At 34.6% G+C, this 5,963-nt stretch overlaps 1 non-coding gene across 1 annotated transcript; it reads left to right on the forward strand.

Annotated features, from left to right (window-relative positions):
• The first annotated feature begins 2,518 nt into the window (after positions 1-2,518).
• On the forward strand, positions 2,519-2,592 carry TRNAN-AUU (transfer RNA asparagine (anticodon AUU)). Its single transcript has one exon. It is a non-coding gene; the product is annotated as a tRNA-Asn (tRNA).
• Positions 2,593-5,963: the final 3,371 nt, after the last annotated feature.

Raw genomic sequence — 5,963 nt, forward strand, 5'->3', positions numbered from 1 at the left:
ATGTAAGTGCAAGAGATCCTGAAGCACTCACTCATCATGGGAAAGTACCAATGTGTTTCTTCGTTGGTTGATAGAAGAAACATCTTACAAAAACTCTCCAGATTATTGACTTTTTTAAGTTTTTCTAGGAAACGTTTTAGATGAATGCTTATTAGCATTTGTCAGTATGTACTTTTGCAAAGTGTCTCTGTGGCGCAATCAGTTAGTGTGTACGGCTATTAACCAAAAGGTTGGTGGTTCAATCCCACCCAGGGACGTACTTGACCTTGTTATCAGATTTTGGTGATCTTTAAGTAGACAAGTCAAATTTCATACCCCCTGTTATGGTGTAGGGTACCTGGCCTTCTCTGATGTAATCAGAGTTAGATTTGATTAAGTGATTTTATAAAAACATCTAGGAAGCACAATTTAGCAGTGGGTTGCAGAGAAAAAAAATATGCTGGCAAAAAAATCAAATTGCGTGATTAAACAGCTCTTTATTTTCTGGCTTTATTTTTATGCTAACAAATTTGTTCTCTGAAAAGTGTCCACAAAGCCAAGTCTCTGATTAACACCTTTGTAGGGATGGTTTTTCACCTATTACTAAATTAAACTTGCTTCATTGGAAAGGCAGCAAGATGTATCCTCATTTCAATGTCTACTGAAATAATACAGGTTGACACCAGGAAACATTAACGCCACTGCATCCTTGCTGCTTTCTCATGTGGAAGTCTGTTTAATGTGAAAACAAGGTGATATCTAATTAGCACACAGGTAAGGAATTAAGAAAATCTTTATTTAAGGGTGAAGATGTTTCTCACAAAATTGTTGACCCAATGCATCATTGAAATTCAAGCTGGAAAGATGATTTTAATATATCACTTGTACATTTTGTATTGCTCTTCTGGTGACAATGTAGTTTGTTTTTGTCAATTACCATTTTAATAATAGGGTAAAGAAAATGAAGTGGATTTTTGAAAGAAAACAATACTGTCAATATACTATTAAAACAAATTAAAATGGTAAAAGTTATTGTACTTTAAGTAAAAATAAAAGAGCCAAAATATCAATCCCAGTTTTGGAATACTTTAATTAACAAACAAAAAAATGCATATAGCAGAGGATAGTTTCAATCTGCCTACCTCTGGGTTATGGGCCCAGCATGCTTCCATTGCTGTACTCTGCTGCACATGTAAGTGCAAGAGATCCTGAAGCACTCACTCATCATGGGAAAGTACCAATGTGTTTCTTCGTTGGTTGATAGAAGAAACATCTTACAAAAACTCTCCAGATTATTGACTTTATTAAGTTTTTCTAGGAAACGTTTTAGATGAATGCTTATTAGCCTTTGTCAGTATGTACTTTTGCAAAGTGTCTCTGTGGCGCCATCAGTTAGTGTGTACGGCTATTAACCAAAAGGTTGGTGGTTCAATCCCACCCAGGGACGTAATTGACCTTGTTATCAGATTTTGGTGATATTTAAGTAGACAAGTCAAAATTTCAAACCCCCTCTTATTGTGTAGGGTACCTGGCCTTCTCTGATGTAATCAGAGTTAGATTTGATTCAGTGATTTTATAAAAACAGCTAGGAAGCACAATTTAGCAGTGGGTTGCAGAGAAAAAAAATATGCTGGCATAAAAATCCAATTGAGTGATTAAACAGCTCTTAATTTTCTTGCTTTATTTTTATGCTAACAAATTTGTTCTCTGAAAAGTGTCCACAAAGCCAAGTCTCTGATTAACACCTTTGTAGGGATGGTTTTTCACCTATTACTAAATTAAACTTGCTTCATTGGAAAGGCAGCAAGATGCATCCTCATTTCAATGTCTACTGAAATAATACAGGTTGACACCAGGAAACATTAACGCCACTGCATCCTTGCTGCTTTCTCATGTGGAAGTCTGTTTAATGTGAAAACAAGGTGATATCTAATTAGCACACAGGTAAGGAATTACGAAAATCTTTATTTAAGGGTGAAGATGTTTCTCACAAAATTGTTGCCCCAATGCATCATTGAAATTCAAGCTGGAAAGATGATTTTAATATATCACTTGTACATTTTGTATTGCTCTTCTGGTGACAATGTAGTTTTTTTTGTCAATTACCATTTTAATAACAGGGTAAAGAAAATTAAGTGGATTTTTGAAAGAAAACTATACTGTCAATATACTATTAAAACAAATTAAAATGGTAAAAGTTATTGTACTTTAAGTAAAAATAAAAGAGCAAAAATATCAATCCCAGTTTTGATTACTTAAATTAACAAAAAAAATGCATATAGCAAAGGATAGTTTCAATCTGCCTACCTCTGGGTTATGGGTCCAGCATGCTTCCATTGCAGTACTCTGCTGCACATGTAAGTGCAAGAGATCCTGAAGCACTCACTCATCATGGGAAAGTACCAATGTGTTTATTCGTTAGTTGATGGAAGAAACATCTTACAAAAACTCTCCAGATTATTGATTTTTTAATGTTTTTCTAGGAAACGTTCTAGATGTATGCTTATTAGCCTTTGTCAGTAGGCACTTTTTGCAAAGTGTCTCTGTGGCGCAATCGGTTAGTGTGTTCGGCTATTAACCGAAAGGTTGGTGGTTCAATCCCACCCAGGGACCTAATTAAACTTGTGATCAGATTTTGGTGATATTTAAGTAGACAAGTCAAAATTTCAAACCCCCTCTTATGGTGTAGGGTACATGGCCTTCTCTGATGTAATCAGAGTTAGATTTGATTCAGTGATTTTATAAAAAAAACAGCTAGGAAGCACAATTTAGCAGTGGGTTGCAGAGAAAAAAAATATGCTGGCAGAAAAATCCAATCGAGTGATTAAACAGCTCTTCATTTTCTGGCTTTATTTTTATGCTAACAAATTTGTTCTCTGAAAAGTGTCCACAAAGCCAAGTCTCTGATTAACACCTTTGTAAGGATGGTTTTTCACCTATTACTAAATTAAACTTGCTTCATTGGAAAGGCAGCAAGATGCATCCTCATTTCAATGTCTACTGAAATAATACAAGTTGACACCAGGAAACATTAACGCCACTGCTTCCTTGCTGCTTTCTCATGTGGAAGTCTGTTTAATGTGAAAACAAGGTGATATCTAATTAGCACACAGGTAAGGAATTAAGAAAATCTTTATTTAAGGGTGAAGATGTTTCTCACAAATTTGTTGACCCAATGCATCATTGAAATTCAAGCTGGAAAGATGATTTTAATATATCACTTGTACATTTTGTATTGCTCTTCTGGTGACAATGTAGTTTGTTTTTGTCAATTACCATTTTAATAATAGGGTAAAGAAAATGAAGTGGATTTTTGAAAGAAAACAATACTGTCAATATACTATTAAAACAAATTAAAATGGTAAAAGTTATTGTACTTTAAGTAAAAATAAAAGAGACAAAATATCAATCCCAGTTTTGGATTACTTTAATTAACAAAAAAAAATGCATATAGCAGAGGATAGTTTCAATCTGCCTACCTCTGGGTTATGGGCCCATCATGCTTCCATTGCAGTACTCTGCTGCACATGTAAGTGCAAGAGATCCTGAAGCACTCACTCATCATGGGAAAGTACCAATGTGTTTCTTCGTTGGTTGATGGAAGAAACATCTTACAAAAACTCTCCAGATTATTGACTTTTTAAAGTTTTTCTAGGAAACGTTTTAGATGAATGCTTATTAGCCTTTGTCAGTATGGACTTTTGCAAAATGTCTCTGTGGCGCAATCAGTTAGTATGTACGGCTATTAACCATAAGGTTGGTGGTTCAATCCCACCCAGGGACCTAATTTCCCTTGTTATCAGATTTTGGTGATCTTTAAGTAGACAAGTCAAAATTTCAAACCCCCTGTTACGGTGTAGGGTACCTGGCCTTCTCTGATGTAATCAGAGTTAGATTTGATTCAGTGATTTTATAAAAACAGCTAGGAAGCACAATTTAGCAGTGGGTTGCAGAGAAAAAAAATATGCTGGCAGAAAAATCCAATTGAGTGATTAAACAGCTCTTCATTTTCTGGCTTTATTTTTATGCTAACAAATTTGTTCTCTGAAAAGTGTCCACAAAGCCAAGTCTCTGATTAACACCTTTGTAAGGATGGTTTTTCACCTATTACTAAATTAAACTTGCTTCATTGGAAAGGCAGCAAGATGCATCCTCATTTCAATGTCTACTGAAATAATACAAGTTGACACCAGGAAACATTAACGCCACTGCATCCTTGCTGCTTTCTCATGTGGAAGTCTGTTTAATATGAAAACAAGGTGATATCTAATTAGCACACAAGTAAGGAATTAAGAAAATCTTTATTTAAGGGTGAAGATGTTTCTCACAAAATCGTTGCCCCAATGCATCATTGAAATTCAAGCTGGAAAGATGATTTTAATATATCACTTGTACATTTTGTATTGCTCTTCTGGTGACAATGTAGTTTGTTTTTGTCAATTACCATTTTAATAATAGGGTAAAGAAAATGAAGTGGATTTTTGAAAGAAAACAATACTGTCAATATACTATTAAAACAAATTAAAATGGTAAAAGTTGTTGTACTTTAAGTAAAAATAAAAGAGCCAAAATATCAATCCCAGTTTTGGATTACTTTAATTAACAAAAAAAAATGCATATAGCAGAAGATAGTTTCAATCTGCCTACCTCTGGGTTATGGGCCCAGCATGCTTCCATTGCTGTACTCTGCTGCACATGTAAGTGCAAGAGATCCTGAAGCACTCACTCATCATGGGAAAGTACCAATGTGTTTCTTCGTTGGTTGATGGAAGAAACATCTTACAAAAACTCTCCAGATTATTGACTTTTTAAAGTTTTTCTAGGAAACGTTTTAGATGAATGCTTATTAGCCTTTGTCAGTATGTACTTTTGCAAAGTGTCTCTGTGGCGCAATCAGTTAGTATGTACGGCTATTAACCAAAAGGTTGGTGGTTCAATCCCACCCAGGGACCTAATTGACCTTGTTATCAGATTTTGGTGATTTTTAAGTAGACAAGTCAAAATTTCAAACCCCCTGTTATGGTGTAGGGTACCTGGCCTTCTCTGATGTAATCAGAGTTAGATTTGATTCAGTGATTTTATAAAAACAGCTAGGAAGCACAATTTAGCAGTGGTTTGCAGAGAAAAAAAATATGCTGGCAGAAAAATCCAATTGAGTGATTAAACAGCTCTTTATTTTCTGGCTTTATTTTTATGCTAACAAATTTGTTCTCTGAAAAGTGTCCACAAAGCCAAGTCTCTGATTAACACCTTTGTAAGGATGGTTTTTCACCTATTACTAAATTAAACTTGCTTCATTGGAAAGGCAGCAAGATGCATCCTCATTTCAATGTCTACTGAAATAATACAGGTTGACACCAGGAAACATTAACGCCACTGCATCCTTGCTGCTTTCTCATGTGGAAGTCTGTTTAATGTGAAAACAAGGTGATATCTAATTAGCACACAGGTAAGGAATTAAGAAAATCTTTATTTAAGGGTGAAGATGTTTCTCACAAAATCGTTGCCCCAATGCATCATTGAAATTCAAGCTGGAAAGATGATTTTAATATATCACTTGTACATTTTGTATTGCTCTTCTGGTGACAATGTAGTTTGTTTTTGTCAATTACCATTTTAATAATAGGGTAAAGAAAATTAAGTGGATTTTTGAAAGAAAACAATACTGTCAATATACTATTAAAACAAATTAAAATGGTAAAAGTTATTGTACTTTAAGTAAAAATAAAAGAGCCAAAATATCAATCCCAGTTTTGGATTACTTTAATTAACAAACAAAAAAATGCATATAGCAGAGGATAGTTTCAATCTGCCTACCTCTGGGTTATGGGCCCAGCATGCTTCCATTGCTGTACTCTGCTGCACATGTAAGTGCAAGAGATCCTGAAGCACTCACTCATCATGGGAAAGTACCAATGTGTTTCTTCATTGGTTGATAGAAGAAACATCTTACAAAAACTCTCCAGATTATTGACTTTTTTAAG

The sequence above is a fragment of the Pseudophryne corroboree genome, unplaced genomic scaffold (assembly GCF_028390025.1).
Source record: "Pseudophryne corroboree isolate aPseCor3 unplaced genomic scaffold, aPseCor3.hap2 scaffold_500, whole genome shotgun sequence".
Lineage (NCBI taxonomy): Eukaryota > Metazoa > Chordata > Amphibia > Anura > Myobatrachidae > Pseudophryne > Pseudophryne corroboree.